Source organism: Neopsephotus bourkii, unplaced genomic scaffold, assembly GCF_033783945.1.
Source record: "Neopsephotus bourkii isolate Nb327-2 ecotype Australia unplaced genomic scaffold, CSIRO-AGI_Nbou_v1 NB_244, whole genome shotgun sequence".
NCBI classification, from domain to species: domain Eukaryota; kingdom Metazoa; phylum Chordata; class Aves; order Psittaciformes; family Psittacidae; genus Neopsephotus; species Neopsephotus bourkii.
This window is the reverse complement of record NW_026900754.1, coordinates 1,799,669-1,820,731: the sequence shown is the minus strand read 5'-3', so window position 1 is coordinate 1,820,731 and position 21,063 is coordinate 1,799,669. Positions and strand designations below refer to the sequence as shown.

The following is a 21,063-nucleotide window of genomic DNA, read 5'->3' as shown; positions in this document are numbered from 1 at the left end:
GGGAAAGAGCAAAAACTACCAGAGTTCCAGGCATTTCTCCTTTTTAAACTCTTGCCTGAAGTCCAGTTAGGAAAAACACAGGCAAAAGTTTCTTAAACCCTATGAAGTCTGAAAACAATACTTTTCTAATCTGACCAACACCCAAACACAGTCTAGAGTGTTCAAGATAAACCAGAAACAATCGTGATTAATTTAAAGAAAATCAAGTTGTACTTAAAATTTTGTGGTGACTCTGCAGTATCTGGAGAGCCTCAGGTGTGCTGAGCACTACAGAAACACTGCAGGCTCCTTTCTGCACAGACAACTCTCATAACACAGAAGGCAAGTCATGCTGGAGCAGGAATAATTTGCCTAAGGTCGATCCCCTCACCAATGTCCTTTCCCAAGAGGAAAACACACAGCTCCTACCTTCCCCTTGCACATTTTCAGCCTGTCCTATGAGCTACTGACCAGAAGTTATAGGATGCACTCCTCTAACATGACCCAAAGTGTCACAAAGCAGGGCCAAATGGACTAACTTTTCACTAAATCAGTTTTCTATTGTTGGGACTTCTTCAGCATCACATAAGGAAGCAGAGGAAAGGGACATGTTCAGCTACTACCAAACCAACTTGGAATGTTTTACAATCCAAAGAGACTAGAAAAGAAAGTAAGTAGAAACTGTTACTGCTAGTCCTGTTTACTGGCACTAAGCCTCATCAATGGACAAGGTCCATGTGTCATCAAGGACATGACAAATCACATTAACTTGCTTGACAGCATTTGTGATGGTGCCTCTGCTTTAAGCTAATTTAAACACCTCTTACAGAAACATTGGAGAACAGAGCCATAAGAAACCATGTTTGACAAATCAACATGATCAGCAAACAGTGGTGTTCCCGTGATTGTACTGTTTAGTGCAGAGACAAAGTCTTGTCAATATCGGTTCTGTCTTCCCTGCAGTAATGCTCAGTTGCATCATGATCCCAGCAACCAGCTGTAACAGAATTTGCTGTATTTATCTCTGTCCATTTCCATGTGTTTCTGCTTTTCCCAGGCCAAGGTGGTGCAGGTACGAAGAAGTAGACCAGCATACAGTAGAGAATATTCCAGGGAAGTGCCTGTGTTCAAACACTGATGAATTCATATCCTAATCACCAGCATTTATAAGACTTTGCCCCAAGCTATTCTAGCATACCATGTTTGCCAGGAATGGCACTGCAAAGCCTCAAGATTCTTCCCCTTTGTTTGACAGGGGAAAAGGTGATGAGCAGTGAGAGGAATGCCTAGTCACAAATGGAGCCTGAAGCCTGAAAAGGGACATGAGGCACAGCATCCTGTCTGTGCTACCTGCCATTGCAATGCTCACCCTCATGATGTGTGGAATTCAGTCCCTTACCCATTTGAGCTTCATCATCTGTTGTGGAAGCTGCCAGCAAGTGTTCCAAAGATGGTACTAAGACAATAGCAATTTTGGTCAAGATAACTGCAGTTACTGAAAAAATCACTATCTTCTTCACTTTCCCTTTCCAGTTCCACTGCTTATTAAGATCTAAAAAAGAAGAGGAAAAAACTCCAAACCCAAAATGATGTCAAGATCCAGCTCCAAGCTACTGAGATCCCCAACATGACTTGCACCCTACATTACTCTGAGAATCAGGGCCTATAGCCCTAGCAGTGTGACAGACCCCCTCCTTGTCTCTCACAGTAAATGACAGGTTCCTAAAAACTTGATATGCAAAGCATCAGTGGTCCCGACCTCCATAGTGGTTACAATCACCATTTAAATCACACGTAAGTCTGAAAAGTAAGCAGAAAAAAGTGATTTGGACAGTGCTCATTTCAGGACAAGTCATTAAGCACATTTTGCCTATTTAAATACACCTCATTCCCTGTGGAACAGCAGATCTCTCGATGTTAAAGAAATGTCATAATTTCTTTTCCGGGAGACAAAAATGTCGATTAATTCTTGTGGGGAAGAAGAGAGTCCTGGCAAAGAGTGCTGTCTGGCATGACGAGCAACCCTTGCTGTCTCACATTTGTTTCCTGAGAAAAAAAATCTGATGTGGCAGCTTGTTTAAAACTTGTTTATTGGGAAGAGGTCATAAGCTGAGCACTGCTCAGAATAGGTCAGGCATCTGATTAAGGGTTGAATAAACTGAAAGGCTTCACATGAATCTCCAAGACAGAAGCTTGATGAGGAGAGAGAGCTTGTCTTAGAAAAACATTGCCAACCACCCAACATCGCAGGCAGGCAACAGACTGCAGTCCTGCTTAAAGGAGCAGGAAGATCAAACAGTTCTGCTTGTGGGCATTAACAAATAGTAGTGTTCTTCTGTACCTCAGGACAGACTCTAGCTGGAAGAAAGCCCCTCTGTAAAAGGAATGTAGTAAGAAATCCTGCCAGCCTCAGAGAACTGATAGTCAAAACAAATGGGAGAAAAAAGAACATCTGGAAATGATGTGCAAAGGAGAAGGAAAAAAATAATAAATTAGCTGTTTGTCCCAGGTCTCGTATCACCCAAGTGAGAAAGAAGAGAGCAGCATTTATGTCTCCTGAGACCCAGCCCAGTGCTCCCCCAAAAGGCCTTCCTTCAACTTCTGTGCTTTTCACAGTATGTGGGGAAAAGGAAAAGCAATTCGGAGGGTTTGGTGTGTCACATGTTGCTGCTGTTGCTGTTACACAGCTCCAATGTGATCGTTTGAGCTGTGCTTACTAAACCCTTAGAAGCTGCAGCCTAAAGTCTAGTGAAGATAACAGGCTGATCTCATTACTGCTGAACTGGAGCTGTAGTGCGCTCCAAAGGAACAAGATAAACAGCAATACACTTCCTTCTCCTCTCCTTCCCATTTCTCCCTCCAACTTCATCATGAAGCTATGACAGAGAGCAGCCTGAAATGGAAAACTTTTGTGTTTCCTCTGTCTTTTCCCAGTCAAGAACTGCCACATCATGCCAGGCAGGCTTAGAGTTATTTGCATCTGGGATGGAATAGCCAAACCCAGTTCACAGCCTCCTTGTTGTAAACTCTGAAATACCTGATAGTTGGAAAAAGAAATATCTGCCAGTAAGAAAATGCTTAGGAAAAAGAGTGGGGAGGCATGAAATAGAATGTGAGAAGCTTTCTGATGGGCAGGAATCTCCACTAAAAAAAAAAAAAAAAGAAAGTGGGATTGATTTTTCAGGAATGATTTCCTAATCAACAGCTGTATAGAGAAGGAGTGGCCAAATTTATCAAGGACAAGCACTTGGTCCTTGATCGGCAACAGATCCCCAGCTCTTGAGCATTCTAAGTCTCATCACTGACAGCAGCTGACCCCAGCATCATGTACAGTGTCGCAATGCCAGGGTAATTATTGAGTCAGCAAAGATCTTACAGGAGCTCTGACCCTTAATTTCTCAAGGTTTTCTCATTCTTCAGAGCATTAAGTCCCTCTAACCTATACAGCACCAGATCAATCTCACAAATCGTTAATTCCAGGCAGGCTTTTGCTAAGAGTTCCCTGGAGCGTAAGGTGCGTCCATTCCTCAGACAGTACAAAATCCTCCCCTGCACCAACCTGACCACTCCAGGGCTTAGAGCCCAAAGCTGAAAACAGGGAATTCTCAAGTCCTTCTCCTGCCCTGAAGAGATGACTGGAATGAGCCACCAACCTGTTGTGCTCTGGTTTGTCCAGTTACACAACAGGAGCTGGTAGATACCATTTATGCCACTTAAAGCACAGTTGTGGTACTGCACCTGGCTTCCAGCATGCAACACATTGGGAGTACAGTGAAGTTTTAGCAGGTACTTAAAATTCCTCAGGTGAGGCATTTATGATTAAGAAGCCAGAAACTTATGAGAAGCCCACGTAAGGCAAGAATGATGCTTCTGACACACGGCATATGTTTTGTCCACAATCTCCAATACAGGGGCTCTGGAAAAAACCCAACCACTGTGCCAGCACAGCTCCTCACTTCTTACCATGCTAAACGTAGTCTGTTTGCCTCGAGAGAAATGCAGTTCTGGCCTCAGCAGCACACTAAACTTATTAAATTTAGAAACAATACAGCTTGAATAGTTGGGTTTTTTTTTTTGCAGTGTTGGGTGCAGAAACATAAACAGTCCTAAAGCAGAATCATCTTTCAAAAAGAGAGAAAAAAAGTGGTCTACTATAAAAGAGTGTAAAGAGCTGGAAAAATGGCCTTTTTCCTTCTGCTCTTTAGATCTACTTGTAGGATTTTCTCCTCCTCCCCCCAGCCCATTAGGACTATTTGCTCTCATACATTCTCACACTCACTCTGCCTCTTCATTGTAGTCTCTGGCAAAATGTCAGAAGGAAGGAAAAGTGACAAGCTTATAAGAAAATGAATACCTCATTCTGTTTGAATATTGCATTAACCCCCAAGCTCTGCTGCTTCATTTGTCAGCTTTTTCAGTGCTCTCCATCTCTGCAGCACCCCTGACCTGGTTGGTCTGATTAGGAATGATCAATGTGCACATTTGCAGAGGAGCTCTTTGCACGCTGCTAGACCCTCGGCCTTCAGTCACTCATGCAGATAATAACGGCAGTTTGAGTCACTTGCCCATAACTCTAAGCTTCATTAAACAGAGGGGATGTCACCGAAAGTCCCTTTAACTGTCTTTTTGTTTTTCTACAAGGAAAAAAATTGACAGTGCTGAGAAATGGGATTTGGGATACAAATAAGGCCCTGGTTTGGGTATTGCACTGGCTGCCTGCAGTCAGCCTGTGCCTTTGTACAGCAGTCCCCTCACTCAGTGAGGCTGGGAGAGGCTGTGCTGATCACCAAACATCACCTGGCAGGCAGCTTTCACAGAAACATGGCTGAGGTCAGGAACAGCTTCAAAAAGAATGGGCTCCTGAACAGAGCAGGCATTAGACAAGACCCTGTCAATCACCACCTCTGCTGCTGGCTGCCACAGTAATGTACCAGAGGGGGTTTTGTCCCTCTAGGTCCTCCTGCACCACTGATAATAAAGAACAGAAATTTCTCCCTCTTCCATTTCAGTGCAGGCAAGTAAGGCAAAACTGTCAGCCTATGAGTCCCAGAAACACTAGGGCACCTACCATGGAGCCCTGAGGTGAAAGATTGTCTTGCCCTAATCCACTGCTATTCAGTGTTCACTTGGTCAGAGAACAGGTTTCACTTGCTGGAAAGAGAAGGATCTGGCAAGGACCTATGTTATCACAGTATACAGAGCCCCAGGCAGCTCCAGGAGCTCCCTGTCTGACCCAACACTTCAGCTGAGTAAAGTTACTACACAGAAAAGATGATATTAACAGAGATATGTGCTCCTAAGACTCAGGCCAGGCTTGCTCCTAGCTCTTCACAGCTTTAAAGGGTCAGATTTCAACCAATACAAATGTTTTGGCACGTTTGAATTTCAGTTTTTAATCAAACTCCATTTTCAGGATAAAAGAAATCCCACCATTGCTCTAGAATTATAGCCATTTTCTAAAAGCCATTTTCTTTCTCAATGCATTTAATCTTCTCATAGTAAATGCACTATTTCCACAAAAGAACAGTCTATGCTATTACACATCTACCCTAAAAAGGAAACTGAAGTCTCATGAAGCATCAAGGGGAAAAAACAGCCTTTCACTAGATCTTTTCCCACAGGAATGAAACCCCAGATCCACAACAACCCCAAACCAATCCTTAGCATGTTCCAAGCCATGCCAGGTATTTCTCTGAAAACTTCTTCACAGAGGTTAAAACCCTCATAACTTCCTATAGAGCACTGAACAAATCACCCCTCTGCTCACTTAGTGGGTCTGAGCAGGGCAACACTTTCCAGCAGAGCCTTAGGACACATTCTGCGTCTTCTTCCTCCCTGTGAATTTCTCCAAGTAGCTCCTTGTACGTACTTCAGCCAAGTGTTGTGCTTGTCCCATTATGGATATTCCATGCACACAGAGAGGCTTCTACTGATTTCAACAGACTTCAGAGCAGGCCCATGTTCTGTCATCTCTGCCAAGAGAGTTACATATTCACTGCAAATAGAAGCAACTTCCTTTGGGAGACTCCTGACCCCAGAGAGAATTTCTCTTGCCTGGTACCACAGACTGCAGAATGAGCCACTGTCCTTAAAACAAACACTCTAATGCTGTGCTTCTCATTAGCCCCAAGCTTTTGTGTCCTTATTCATGGGAAGCCATACCTTGGCTATGGAGCAGTCCTTTCAGTGGTGCCTGACTGAACAGAGCCTCATTTAGATGTGCAGTGGCTGTCTGGCCTGCTGCTCCATTTGCCTCAACTCCAGCAAACTGGAAGAATTATTCCAGCTGAAACAAGACACAGAGAGCATAGGACCAGGCCACAAAGACTTCAGTGAAGGCAACAAGCACATAATAAAGCCACATGAAAACTGATAATTACAAAAGGCTGTTCCTACCATCAGAGTGATGTATTGGAAGAGTTCTCAGCACGGCTTTTCTCCAAATTCAGTTACCCCTCCAGTTCAGCTGATTTCTGTGGTTTGCTGTAATTTTCTTCCTCTCTGTGTACTGACCCCCAGCACCCTCAGCAGAAACACTGCTACGCTAAACCTCCCTCTCCTCATCCTGCTTTCAGGCTAGTGCAGATCATGGTAGAAATCAACATTCACAGAATTGCATAGTGTGGTAACAGCTCCAAGATCAAAAGCACATGGAACCCCTTGATTAGGCAAATCGTTTTATCCTCTTTCTTTTAGGACAAGTCTAGTCTTGGTTGGGAAATACAGCACTGCACACCACCTGAAAACATAACCCCCTTCACATAACCGTATCCCAGACCAGTTCCCAATTTCCTAAGAGCTCTCCAAGGGAGCCATGGCAGGTAACACAGAGAGGAAAGGTGAGAGAAGAGCCCCAGCATCCACCACTGAGGTAAGAGAAGAAATCCAAGTAAAGTTACTTCTGAGAGAACAGCGATATTTATACTAATGTGGTCAGGTATTCCATGCAGACTCAACTAAGCCTGAGCCAAAAACAAGTCTTGCTGTCCAACAAGTCATAGCCTTCACCCTGACAGCAGTCAGGCTGTGTCCCCAGAGATTTTAATCCAGAAACATGCTACAGTTTGGCAATCTGGATCCTACTGGGTGATTGATTGTCCAAGTTGCCCCCAAAGGCCATTCAACTTTTACGGAAAGGAGAGGGGTGTGGGAGAAAAGGAATGCTGGACACATACACAGAGAAACAAAACAAAAAGGAAAAGGCCATAAATGTAACATGCTGGTGCTGTTGAATGGAAGGCAGCCTGAATATGCAACGGAAGTACAGCCTGAACTCCAACACCTGCTGGATGTAATGGACTCTGAAGTGTTGTTTCAGAATTAATCAAGTCATTTAAAATCATAGTCTCCACTACGCCCGTGCATAAATGCGCTGATCCCGATACTAATCCATGTCGGGTGACTTGAGCAATATATCACCATAATTGCCATTTTAGGGCTGCAAATTGGAGCTAAAACAACCAGATGCAAAAGAGATGGCCATATCATACTCTTAAGATGGATCTTCAAAGTTCAAGGAGAGTTCAAGCATGGAAGAGGCAATACAGAGGGGTCAAGTGTAAGGAGATTGTTCATGTTCAAGAGGAATTAACTTTACAAATATATTGTTTCTGATGTGGTAATTGTGCCATCTTACAGCTATTCATACCTCCATGAATCTTTGCATTCTTCTCAGCTATTAGAGTGATTGTTCCTCCTTGAAATAAAACTGATTCTGACAAAATACCCTGCTTTAAAACTACAACTAATTCCCGCAAGATTTTCTGCTTTAAGACAATTCTCTCTGAAACCACAGAGCCTAGACCCGGCTACAAGATCTTCAGACTGCAGGCTGGGGATCCACATACCAGGCTGAAGTACTCAGACTGCTGACTCATTTTATTACAATTAACAAAGACAGAGCTTGAGATCTCATCAAAAATAATGTGAAGAGTGATATTCTCACTCAAAATAATGCAGTGGGTGTATCTTAGTGTGGAAGCTGCAAAATATCTAAACACTTCAGGTACCATGGATTTTAAGGTTACCAGCATGGAAGTATCTCCTAGCATTCAAGGATATTATTTCCCATATCACTTGACAAATGAAAGTTCACATAAACAGAAAAGTCAGTGGTTCTCTGAAGAAATCAACCAACAGACAAGGAGCATTCAAGGAACTGTAACAAATAGTACTGCTTCATTTTGCTGAGCCTTACAACAAAGTGTCTCTGCAGCACAATAACCATACCTGCCATCAGCAAACAGTAGTCCTACCACACCTTTTCAGCCCTGTAAGATCAAACCTAAAGGCATTTGAATAAGCTGCAGGGCAAGTCCATAAGCAAGTTTTAAGCTGTCCATCAGCACTAGTTTAAGCAATGTCCTTATTTGATATGTTTCTCTGTTTCAGAAGTCAGATGAAACCATTAATTACGTGTTCCTTTTCCTATCTTCAAATTGCACTATTAAAGTACAATTTCAGCTTATTGTTGAACTACCACCAGACCTAGAAATTACTGTTGTCATCTAATAAGTCATCTGCACAGGGAGAGAAAAAACACACATACTATTATTTCTATGCAGCTGGGTCCTAAGAGTCTCCCTGCAAAGCCGTGATTTCAACTAGCTCCTGCTACAACTCCAGCAGACAAAGCGACAGTTTTTCAGCCAGTGTAAATCAGCACAGCACCATTGTGCTTCACAGGGCGACGATAATTCATCCTGGTGAGGATCTGGTGAACTGAGTACCTCTGAACAATGGCATTACAGAAAGCTAATGTGCTATGGGTTACTTGATAATTTCTGTAGCATAATTGGCCAACATGGAAACGCTAGAAATGATTTAAGTTTATAACTAATTGCAACCATTACCAAGACAGCATTATTTATGATCAACTGCATACAGTAGTCCTGATTCTGATTTCACTCACATCTCATTCCAGGCAGTTTTTTGACAGGCAGCTGCTGATGCTTCCTGTGTTTTGGAAGAGGACAGCCCTCGTGGCTACAGCTGTGGTTTCAGCATATGAATTTCTGCATCACACTGAGAACATCTTCAGTGCTTGAACTCTAGGCAGAGTGGAAAAACCACTGTGTTTAAAGTGATTTCCCTGTGGGCAGAACTCTGCTAGCCCACCCACTGGGTCACTGCCCCCCTGGTGCTTTAGGCAGCCCAGTGACTTGTCTGTTGACTCCCATATTTGCACGGCTGTCAGATAAGGTGGGGCTGCTGCAGCCTTATTTGACAGTTTCAGCACTGGAATTACCTGTATCTCAAATATTCAAGTGCTTCTTTGTATGGAACTGGAAGAGAGCAGGTTGCCTCAAAAAGCTTACACTGCATTTATTGTCCAAAATAAATGGCTTGAATTTCCAATTTTCCTCCACCGGTCTGACCACTGACTCATAATGGGAACTTTTGGAAGCTGGTTTCTCTTGGAAGTCTGCTTTCAACTCAGCTTAGAAACCTGGCTGGCAGGAAGACAGCTCACAGAATCATTACCTAAGTAACTGTGGAACATCCTAAACAGAGAGAAAAATCAATACGAATTCAACTTGTACTCCCCTGAACGCAGACACATGCACACTCAAATATATACAGATACAAAATATATGAAAATCAAGTCTCCTAAACAGTCCCACACTCATTAAAAGTTTGACACAGCCAAGCCAGAGACTGGAATCTTTTCTGCAGAATGAGCAGTTCCATATCTTTATTTTCTTGAGAACCCTTGCCTAAAAATAATCATCTGCAAATTGCAATTTTTTTCCACCTTTCATAAATATCAGCCATAGTGCAGCCCTCTCTCCCCCTCTCTTTTTCTTATTCAGGATATCAGGCAGATATGAGTTATCAGTAAAGGTCATCCTCAATTTCTGTACAGAAATGATCTGTCTCCAGTATGTAATAAACATTTATCCATGCCTTTATTAGCTATATTGAATCTGACAGTTCTGTTAAACCATTTTCTTTCATTTTGCTAGGTCATGACGGTTAATGCTGCTAAAAAATCTCATCACTGCTTTTGATCACTGCATTGTCTTTTTGGTATTATCAAGATTTTGTAAAGGTAAGCACTGGTTGGAATGACCTATTAAAGTTACAGCCCGTTGAGTTCCTGGCTTTTCTCTCACCACAATAAAAAAGCAGAGGAGTGCAAAGCATAAATTCTACTTTCGGGTTATATTTAGTTGTGCAGTTGTGATTCAGTAGAGCAGTCACTTTAAGCCCACTTTGCATTGGTTTCGCTTCATCTTTTTCACATCCTTGAGTTTCTGAAACGGGCTGGAAGCCACACCATGGCAAATGAGCCCAAATAGTGGGACCCAGAGGTGATGTCCCAGTGAACCCCTACCCTGCCAGCAGCGCCTTAGGCATCTGCTGGGGATTTGAAAACAATTCCATGATTTACAAAGCAGACTCCACACGCAGACTGAGAAACATTTAAGGGATTTCCAGTCATTCTCACATGCTCACAGAATCATAGAATCACAGACTGGTTTGGGTTGGAAAGGACCTTAAGATCATCCAATTCCAATTCCCTGCCACAAGCAGGGACATCGCATACTAGAGCACGTTGCCCAAGGTTCTGTCCAGCCTGGCCTTGAACACTGCCAGGGATGGAGCATTCACCACTTCTTTGGGCAATTTGTGCCTCACCACCCTCACAGCAGCAGCATGTAATCCAAACCCCACTGGAAGACACTCACAAAACTATGTCAGATTTGCTGCATTCTCCTCTCCCTTCACACCAGTCTATGTTTCAAGCACTAGGACAGATTTGCTTCTAGCTTAATGTAATCTGGTTGCATCTGAGCCTAGGGTGCCTTTCTTCATCCTTTGCACATTGCCTTCCCTTGATGCTTCCACCAAATTCATTACTATGGTGTCTAAGTACATGGAATGTTTTTCAAACTCACTGTTGTCTAGAATTACTTCGGGGGGGGTGGAGGTAAATCAAACAGAAATCCCTTAGTAAGCCTTATTGAATTCCTCTTGCATTCTCTCACTCTACAGTGAGATCAACCGTCATAATTTTCACTGCTACAGGATCAAACCACTGGTCCCCTGACCCAAGAGACCAACCTGTACCCCAATTTACATGCTATGAGCAGTATAAAGCACCAATTTAACATAGTCTTGTGTCCCTCATCAGTATACAGCAAGTTTTCCCCTCAGAAGTCACTTGCAAGGGAATGCAACTAACCTCCAACACACCTGCACAAGTCTCATTTGCAATGCAACCCTGACAGTCTCCGTGGGGAGTTTAATATAAGTTCAGTCTGCTGTTTTATGCTGTGAGGCTGTGGCAACTGACAAGCTAGTGCTGAGCAGAGGTCCCTTCAACCTGCTATCCTGCCAGCCACAGTAGCCAGCCAGAAACAGCAGGTTCTGCTGTGATGGTTTGCAAGAGAAACCTGGCTGCAGGAGGAATGCCTTCCTTATCCCCATCAAGTTGTGAAGAGTTCACACAGAGTAAAATAAATAAATACATAAAAATCCACTCTCCTGACCATAGAACTGCAGAACTGGGCAGTCTGTCACAGACAGCCACAGTGACTTTCTTGAAGCAACATTCAATATCCATAGCTAAAAATCTACTTCCTGCCTCAAGCCATTTTCAGTTTCAGACAGTAACAAAGGGCGCAAGGTCAGTGGTACAGAAGGGCTTATTATCTATTCCTGTAAGCAATATGCTGCTTCTCAATTTCCTCAAGCATTCCTTTCTTTGGCAGCAACAACCTACCCCCTTCTCTTTTTCCAGCTGTACCTATCTATGGCTTCACTGACTTCCAAAGGCAAACAGGGATAGGCAAACATGGCAACTCACAAGAACAAACTGCAAAACATTTTCTTAGTCTTCATGACAACAGGCATATCAAAAAGACAAATCTCTGCAAGTGCTTCTCCACATGGTCTCCATCACCCCATGTCCTGCAAGCCCATGTTCATCACGGTCAGTGTGATCTACTCTTCTCACAAAGGTAGCAGAAGTCCTACCTTTGTGATAAAAAAGGATGGCAATCTTGTAGTGACAGAGGCTGGCGTCCCTGCTCCTAGGACACTGATAAGCCCTGTGGAAATGCAAGAATTCCCTACCCTGGCTTTCTGCATGCCAAAAATCCCACAATTTTGAACAAAAGAAGATCAAGGGTGCTAACCCCGATGCCCCAGCTAACTTAACCCAAACCTTGCTCCCAGTACCCACTCTGGGAGAAAGAGGCCTTTCTTTCTTGTTTCTAAATGGCCACCCAGCATAAGTATCTCCCCATAATAATTCATGAACAGGCTTCAAATGGTGCAGGCTTGGAAGAGGAGGTTGTCTCAGACATGATAATCCTTTTCACCAGCCCAAGTTAGAAATGCAGACAATAGATACACAGACCAATAGATGCACTCTGACCTTGATGTTTCAGACCACCACGCTGTTAAACAAGAGGCAGGACCCCTGTGGTCATGGGAATCTCCAGCATGTGTTTAAAACTGCAACACTATATTTCTTGGTGAACTTTGCCTAAACTATCTTTAACATTTTGCAGGGACATATCTACTTGCAAAATGTTATGCACTCTGTATATGCACAGACATGCACGCAAAGTATAAGGTGAGGAAGAGAAAGAGGTAACTCCCCGTAACAGCTTTTAAATGGCCAGCTGGCGGCAGCTACTGCCTGCAATTCTTCACGTATCACCCCTGCTCCTTTAGTTCAGTTGATCAATAAAAATTGCTATTGAGCCTTCTGATACTCTAAACAGGTAAATCAATGCCCTAATGAAGACAGCGGTTTTGTCCCAGGGCTCTGTTTCCTTGGTATTCTACTTAAAAGCAACAAACAGGTTTCTGAGAGCTGGAAATGACTGAGCTGTTGCTTCACGTGCTACAGAGAATTCACCTCAGGTAGCCAGCTTTGACAGGCTTAGCTCCCTCTCTGCACACTTCCTCCTCGGCACATCAGAGCAGGACTTCAAGTGGATATAGAGCTAATTGGTTTCAAAGGGCCTGTCTTCCAGGAAGATGGGAGTCCTGATGTCTGACTCCTGTAGGAGCCAGCACATTTGTACAAAGAAGCATGAACATCCGTTAAAATCACCTAATTGACCAATTTGCCAAGCTATTTGTCTTTAAAATGAGACATTTAACATGTCCTGCTATATGCTGATGTATTTCAGTAGCCCAGAATAAACACAGCCTAAAAACTAAACCTCATACCCAGATAATGCAGCTGGGAGTTAATGATTACAATATGTGACACTTCAAATACACCAAGTCAATGACATTTACCTAATCTGTCTTCCCTATTTTTTGCTAAGCAGGTTGGCAAAAGAAGAAAAATGGTTCATCTACTAAGAAGTTGAACACAACCTTGAAATAAATCACATTCGAAAACTAGAAGCCTGGCACAGTTTAATAGTTAAATCATTTTTTTCCTAGGCTAAAAAAGAAATAAAATAAAATTTAAAAAAAACCCTGCCCTGAAGTCATTATCAGCATGATCCTCTATTTGAAGTCTTGCAAAATGTTCAACGAATGGCCCTTGTGGTTTGGCCAAAAGGAAACAACATGCTCAGTGGCTCTTTGCAGGCCCAAGAATATGGAGACTCCCAGTATGAGAATATTAAATTATTATGGCTCCTGCAACAGGGAGCACAATTGTTAGTGCCCCATTCCTCTGATGACCAAGCTCTGTTCCTCCCTGATGGGAGCACTCATTGTCCTACCTAATATTTGCATGCTTTGATAATAAGAATATTGTCAAGATAATAGCAGGGAAGTTTCAGTTGAAACTCAATTTTCCCAAGCCAGCTGTGCATGGCCCCAGTCACGTTTTCTATGAAGATGCCTTCAAAATGCAAAATTAAGCCTTGCTCCTGAGGAAAAGAAAAAGAAATTATCCTTCTCCCCATAAGAAGAAGAAAGGAAAGAAGGGTTACTGAACAAGAGCAGGATGAAAACCACTTCCTGGAGAAATTATTTTTACATGAGTTTAAACTTCTTTTTGTTCTCCAAAGCATTTTGATCAGTGCAAGCAAATAAAACTGAAAACAGAAGAGCAGGTCTTAAATCACAGAATTAATTACTTTTGTGAGCTTTATTGATTGCAGTGATCTAGCTGAAAGAATCTGGGGGCTGTCCTCTCTCATCCACCTTCCTGCATGACACAACCATTCACCAGCTCAAATGAGGTGGGATATAATGTGTTTTTTGGAAAGAATAGTACTATTGTTGAAGTCCAAAAAATCTGTATTTCTTTGGGTTTTGGCAAACTTGCTTCTTTGTCCACTCCAAATAATAGCTTAAAAAAAGAAAGGGAAAAGAAAAAGGTGCACTCCCTCTCCCCTTTTGCCCTTTATCCCTATTTCAGACTATGTCATTTTGAGTTATCACGGATGAGGGACTTTTAAACACTTGTGAAAAAGCCCTGCAAGGGCAAACGTCATGGGCTGAGCCCTTGTCGGACAAGAAGCTGTACCTCTGGCCATATGGCTACCCAGAACCTCAGAGACTCTGCTGTCTTCCTGCCTCTCTTTAGTGCTTTTTGCTTACTTTGGCCTTGTTTCACACTTCAAATAGCCTTTTTATAAAGGCATCTGAATTAAAGTATTTTTCCAAGTGCAATACACTCCTCCCCAGTTCAGTTGAGACACAGATATTTGTTTCTGGGTTCAGGAACTTTCTTTCTGTGAATGGACTGCACTTAGACATGCTGGTCTGCAGTAACATCAGCACCAAAGCCCTTTTCACTCAACAGAAGAGGATCAGAGTCCAAACCAGCCTCCCACTAGGACACTGAGGAACAAAAACCCATCTCAAGCCAAGCCAACTATCACCTTCCCTTGCTGACATTTATGCAATTCAAACAGGTCTGTACAGTCCTTTAGCACAACTAAATTCACAGAGTGCACCTCAGGCAGTCCAAAACAGAGGTGACTGAATTCCACCACACTTCAGGTCATTTGTACTGAGCAGGGAGTGCTCATGATGTCGTCTAGATTCTGACCCTTTGTAGGGAAGAGAAGACCAACTTCAACTAGTGGGCCTGCCAGCAGAAATCCATTCACTGAGCCCCTCAGATATTTTTCCTACTGCACAGCAGAAAGCAGACTTTACAGGACAAATGCCTGTGGTGTGCTCCATTCTTTGCACATGTCTCAACCATCAAGCAGCTTCAAGGTGGGGTGTCCTACCTGGGAGGTTTTGGACACCCCATGGCTTTATCTGTTTCTGGCCCATGTAGGCTGCCGAGAGGGTCAGATGCAGTTAGAATGCAAGCACAGAAAACTTATCTGCTTTTTTCACATGAAAAGGGGGATGTGTCTCTTCACTGCCTTGTGCCCTGTTGAGTTATTTATATAGCAAGAGTGAAATGAGCATAAATTACTAACAAGTGAAATGCATTCACTGACTCACGCTTGCAGTGCAGTGCTGTCTGAGCAGGAATAATCACAGGAGGTGTAGCACAGAACAAGAGCAAAATCATTCAGGATTGCTTAGGCAAAGCTGGAGCCTCAGGCAGGACTCCCTGGAAAGGCATGTTCTAGAAGGCTGTTTCCCTCAGCAGCCACAAAGCTTCTGGGGGAGTGGCAATCTGTAAAAGAAATCAGCGAAGAGCAGAGATGTTAGATGACTTGATACTCCTAAAATAAGTACTAAAATAAGAATGGCAAGTCATGCCCTCACTTCTGCCAGTACTGCCTTCTTCAGAGAGGTTTGAAGAACACATCACAGTTCTCATCATTCATTCTTTCCTTTCACTGACCTATGCAGACAATGGTATCCCACCACCATCTCCCCCATCAGAAGACAACAAAAAGACAACAAAACCATTTTTAAATGCTTTCAAGTACACCCCATAATACTTGCCTGATAGAGACAGACATATACTTACGCAAACATTGTCTCAGCCACACAAAAAGGGCTAGTCCCAGGCAATCAGCTGCACGCTCACCTGTTTCTGCCAGCCAGTGCATCTTGGTGTGCCATACATAAAGCTATTTCTTTGTTTCATCTTCTGCTAAATTACCCATTAGCAGCAAAAGAAATCAGAAGCCTGTTCAAAGAATACATATGTGCAATAGCAACAGCACCACTACAGCATCACTCTCTTTCACTAAGCCTAACTGAGGTATGGCTCCAAAGGGCTGGGAATAAGGAGCTGACAGAAGGCAAATGTATTGCACATAGCTAGAAACACACAAAAGTGCACATACATGCAAACACCTATACATGCTGTGGAAGAAAAAGAATGTTCCAGAGTAGTCAGCTTACTTGCAATGGCAATTAAGCATCCACCAGCACACACAAATTAAAGGGAGACCCTGTGGCCTGAAATTGTTATTTCTGTATGATGCTGTCCCCGTTGTTTGGATTCTCTGGAGTGCCATCAGTGTAAAAGATAGCAGCAAACCAGGTCTAATTCACCATATTTAACACAGTGAAACTTGTCAACATGGAACTTCTTTTATGCTGCATAAAGAGGGACACTTGATTTGCTCTTTGTCTTGCAGTGAGAAAAGTCTGAACTTAGATTAATTACCAGCTCTTGACAGGGGGGAAATCAGAAGCATCTTCAGTGTCAGGTGAGAGTCCAGCCTCCCGCAAGAGGCCAAGAGCTGCACCAAGAGCCAGCACGAGAGGCAGCAGTCTCAGCTCAAGTCGAGAGAGTGGCAACAGCCTGGACTCCCTGACAACTTTATCTCTCCCCCTGGGCCCATGCTCCTGCGATTCAGCTTTGAATCCCTGATGTGCCACTTGCTTGCCCTCTAGGATCTAACATGTTGACATCATCATGCCTCTCAGAAGGAAATCTGTCAGAGCAGCATGAAGAAGAAATTAAAACGGTAGAAAGCAAGAAAAAAAAAAAAAAAAAGGAGTTCTGGATATATATATATATGGCATATAGGATTAGAGGGTTTTCCTAGCATTTTTTTAGCCTTGGACAAATAATGGAGCAAAGACTTTGCTGGGAGCTGCTCAGTGAGAAAGGCCAATGTTAGGACTCTTGGCCCCAACAGAAGCTTATCCTCAAGTGAGCTGATCTGTTCCTTTGAGAGGGGCAGTATGGGACAGAGGAGGAGAGGGGGAAGGGGGGTGGAAGCTTTTCTTTACACTCGTGCTGTTCTGAATGTGGACCATCTGTGCCCCCAGCTGGAGTGCTGGAGATGGTCTGGCACTTGAACCACACCATATTTACAGATCTAAACACAAATGGCTATTGCCTGATTGTTTCATGATTCATTAGTCAGACAAGCTCTCCTCTCCCGCCAGCACAGCTGTTACAGAGTAAACCTTTGTCACTTAATAGGCCTGATTATTACTTTCCATCAAAGGTATTGATCTGTGTCATCTCTACTTAAGGGAAAAGGAGAGAAGTGAAAAAAGGACCAAAAGGTGTCGGGAAAACAAGAAGGGGGGGAGAATTAAAAAAGAATGACATTTGCGTGGTGACTAGAGGAACCGGTCAATACATTTAATCTCTTTTGGATGTACTGTATTCATGTATTCATTTACGAGTGACTAGGTTACTCATGGAGATGAAGCGTCTCACATGATGTGGCATTCCTTGCACTGCACCAGACTGCTACAGTCACACAATATGGCCATGCATATAATTGGTCGGCCAAATACACAATGTGAATTAACAAATAGTATTTAGGAAAAAAATAGAAATCAATTAAGTCACGCAGCAGAAGGTACAAATACAGGTTCATCTCGAAATGGCATGAGATGAGATGAAGAGATTGATGGCAAGATTTCAGAGAAGCAGGCCAGACTTCAGCCCTCGTGCATCCAAGTCACCAGCACTACCCCAGTTACACCAGCAAGGAGCTGGCTCTCTTTGTTTAGCAAAGGAGCTGGGGATAGGACGTAGTGTGTTAGAGAATTGCGATGCAGAGTTTATTTACCACAGCTTGAGAGCTCTTGTTGCTCCAGCAGCCGTCTGACAAGCTGCCATTGCAGCAATTGCAGTGTTATTGCAAATTCACTCACTCCATCGGCACGACGAGGTTTGCCACATCCAGACTGAGAGTTTCACTGCCTCTCTGACCCACAAAGCCATTACTAGTGGCATTATTACTTTTTCCCTGCTGCATTTGAGGTGGTACCTGATACCCACCATTCCAGTGACCAGGTAGACAGCTCGTAGTCACAGATGTGGCTCTGGTGGCAGCAGGGAGAAAGCTCTTGAGGAAAGTTGGCTTCACTCTTTGTGTTTTTCTCATGTCAAAGGCATCACCTCTCCTGAAGCCAAATCTCAAAGCCCTTGTCCAGTTCTCCTTCAGAATAAACAGCAACAAAGTTCTGGGAACTAGGGGAGAAAAAAGAAACCACAGCAGAAACTGCTTAGCTTGCATGGACACAGCACAACAGTGCAGCTACTCAGGCTACCAAAATTTATAGCAGTCTGTACATACAAGGAGCTTTTCCTCAAACCAAGACTTGCATTTTCAATGCAAAGAGGCCAGTAAGATGTCACACAGGGAATACCACTCATTTTAGGGAAAGCACTGTTGAGAGAAGGAAGAATGGAAACCTAAGCAGTAGTGTAGAAGACCTGTCAGAGCGCTTGGGTTTCCCCTGAGGTCAGCTTGCCCACAGGGCCATACCTGCCATGTTCAGCCCAGGCATGCAGAGTGCAGTGACAGATGCCAGCCCAGCAGGTCACTGCACAGGGAAGCAATTGATGCTTATGTGTAGCTATGTCATGGAACGTTCTTTTACAGTCCATCTTTCACCCAAAGCTCTGAAACAGACCAAAACACATATGCTTTTCTGACTAAGGCTGTGCCCCACAGCAAACCTGGTCCCTCCACCTTAGTATTTGCCGCCAAGACCCCATTTCTACCCACTCACTCGCCCATCCCGAGGCATACACTGTTTCACTGGATGGAAAGAAAAGTTCAAAGACTGCAGCACATGACACCAAGCAAGAGTTATGGCACACACAACCCATGGGAAAGTGTTGCTTGGCAATACAGCGTGTGCATAGCTCCCCGCCAAGGGACCGGCATTGTCTCTGTGCCAGGAAATCAGCCATTCAGCTAACAGGCAAAGCAGTGGCCACAGAAGATGGAGAAGCAGAAGGGAGCCGTCAAACCCAGGAGACATGCTAGCTCTCTTTCGTTCATGTGCTACAACAAATAGCAGGGGGGTAAGGGGTGGGTGTGGGGAGTGAGGAACCAGAGAAAAGCGTAAATTTTAGCTTAAGCCATTTATTTTTCTAATGCATCAAGGATGAAAACTGCTTAGTCAGTGCTTGAGGAGGGACCAAAACCAACATACTGAAATGATATCTTAGAGCTTAAGTTATGAGCGAAAACATTCCCATTTATGAGCTTTCTTGGAATGAAAAAGGGTGACATTTTGTCACTGAATCATTTAGAAGTAGACTGAGTAAACCAGCCAGGAACAGGCTGTTAAGAACAATCCTGCAGTATGCAGGTCTTTGCCATTGTTGATGCTACATTTTCTTCCCTTGGAGAAGATGTCTGATTCTGGTAGTTGATGACAAGACTAGAGCAAGCCAGCAAGGGAGAAGAAAGACACATACACACAAAAAGAACAAACCCCTGTTCAAGTAGCTCTCAAATAAAGCCGTAGCTTTCCAAAATCTGTCCTTTCCAGACTCTGCTGAGAGTAGGGTTTTATTAGTGGTTCATAGAAATGGGTTATTCTTGGGATGGACATGCTGCTCATCAGCTTCACTATCCTTTTTGACAAGGCACTGCTGAAACACACCAAACTGTCTTCCTGTTCAGAAGCAACTGCACATAAGCCCAACATTGCACCAGTTTAGCCCAGTAAGACTCTGGATAGATGGCATTACCAGCAACACCTCTTCTACTTCACAGCAAAACTCCAATAGAAAACCCCTCTGACAGCCTTGACAGGCACAGGAGGTCTAAGGCACTGATGACACAACCCACCTACCTGCCAAAAGCATGGCTCTGACTTCTCTGACTGAAAGAAACTCAACTGCAGTGTTTTTCTCTCACTTGTGCCTCCATCTCTGTGCTCAAAATAAAGCTGAATTAATTCACATTAAAGTGAAGTGAGGTTTAACATGAAGTGGAGGTTTAGCAGGTCAGATCCAATGGTGTCAACCAACATAGCTCTGCTGAATCTGAAGGACCTGCTTTGCCCACGCGTGTACCAATGGGAAGACCCTCCCTTTGAAGAACAGCACAGTGTCTTGACTCTGGGTTGCGTAAGTGTCTGCAGCCTGAAGACAAGGGCCAACAATTCTCAACTTGCCCTGGGCCTGTATGGGATTAATAGCCATAAAACTCCTTGTGACTAGTGATGAGAGGGTAAAGCAGAAGCAAAGATTTCTCATTTCACCTTCCAATCTTAGCTGTGGAGCTGCAGGAGGATGGCGAGGTTGCAGCCACATCTGACCAAGTCCATCCTCATCCATACAACCCTCATTTTCATACAAATATACTTGCTGCAGCTGGTATCAATTGCAGCAGCTCTGTGTCAGGTTCCTCCTGCAAGCCTCGTGAAGTACTGTACCTGCGACGGAATTGTGTGGTCAGCTGAAGACATCTTCCCTGGGAGGGGAGGCGGCAAAGGGAAACAAAAAAAAAAAGGAAAGCTTCAGATTGATTAAGGTTTTGAGTTACAGGGGGCTATTGATTTTTCATTAAACACCATGTACTGCTGTAAAGCGGAGAAAAAGTAATTCATTGATCAGAGCTGTGGGCCATGTTCACTTATTGGCTTCCTGCCACATCCCATTATTCCCAGTTCTAAATTGTATATTGAAGTCAGTTCATTCTAATCATTGCCTCCTGTCACCAGCAATGTCTCTCAATAACTATTAGTTTAATCACCCCTTTCTTACAATGGTAATGAGTGATAATATCCAGCATTATGGGGGATTCATGAATATTAGTCATGGCATTACAGCATTGCATTTACAATGCTACAGTTAAGGGTCTGTCAGCATTTCCATTACAAAGCCCCCAGGCCTGAGACTTTATAAATCACTCCTAAAAATTTGCTGCTCGCAGAAATAAGGAGCGGAGGGTGTTTGGGTTCTGGAGAGAATATTGTTGGGAACTGCTCTCTGCAAAATCTTTCTGACCATGGTTTCACTGC

The 21,063-nt window shown here is 43.6% G+C and overlaps 1 long non-coding RNA gene across 2 annotated transcripts in view; it reads right to left on the bottom strand.

Moving 5' to 3' along the window:
• LOC133208172 (uncharacterized) overlaps window positions 1–16,524 on the bottom strand; it is a 175,755-nt gene extending 159,231 nt beyond the window's left edge. Inside the window, exons 1-2 of one of the 2 annotated variants that reach the window (XR_009724273.1) lie at window positions 15,370–16,514; window positions 7,335–9,482 (exon numbers count right to left, since the gene is read on the bottom strand). This is a non-coding gene — a long non-coding RNA (uncharacterized LOC133208172). Of the gene's footprint in view, window positions 1–7,050; window positions 9,483–15,369 lie in introns of those variants that run through there. The other variant, XR_009724272.1, reaches the window with a different exon arrangement.
• Window positions 16,525–21,063: the final 4,539 nt, after the last annotated feature.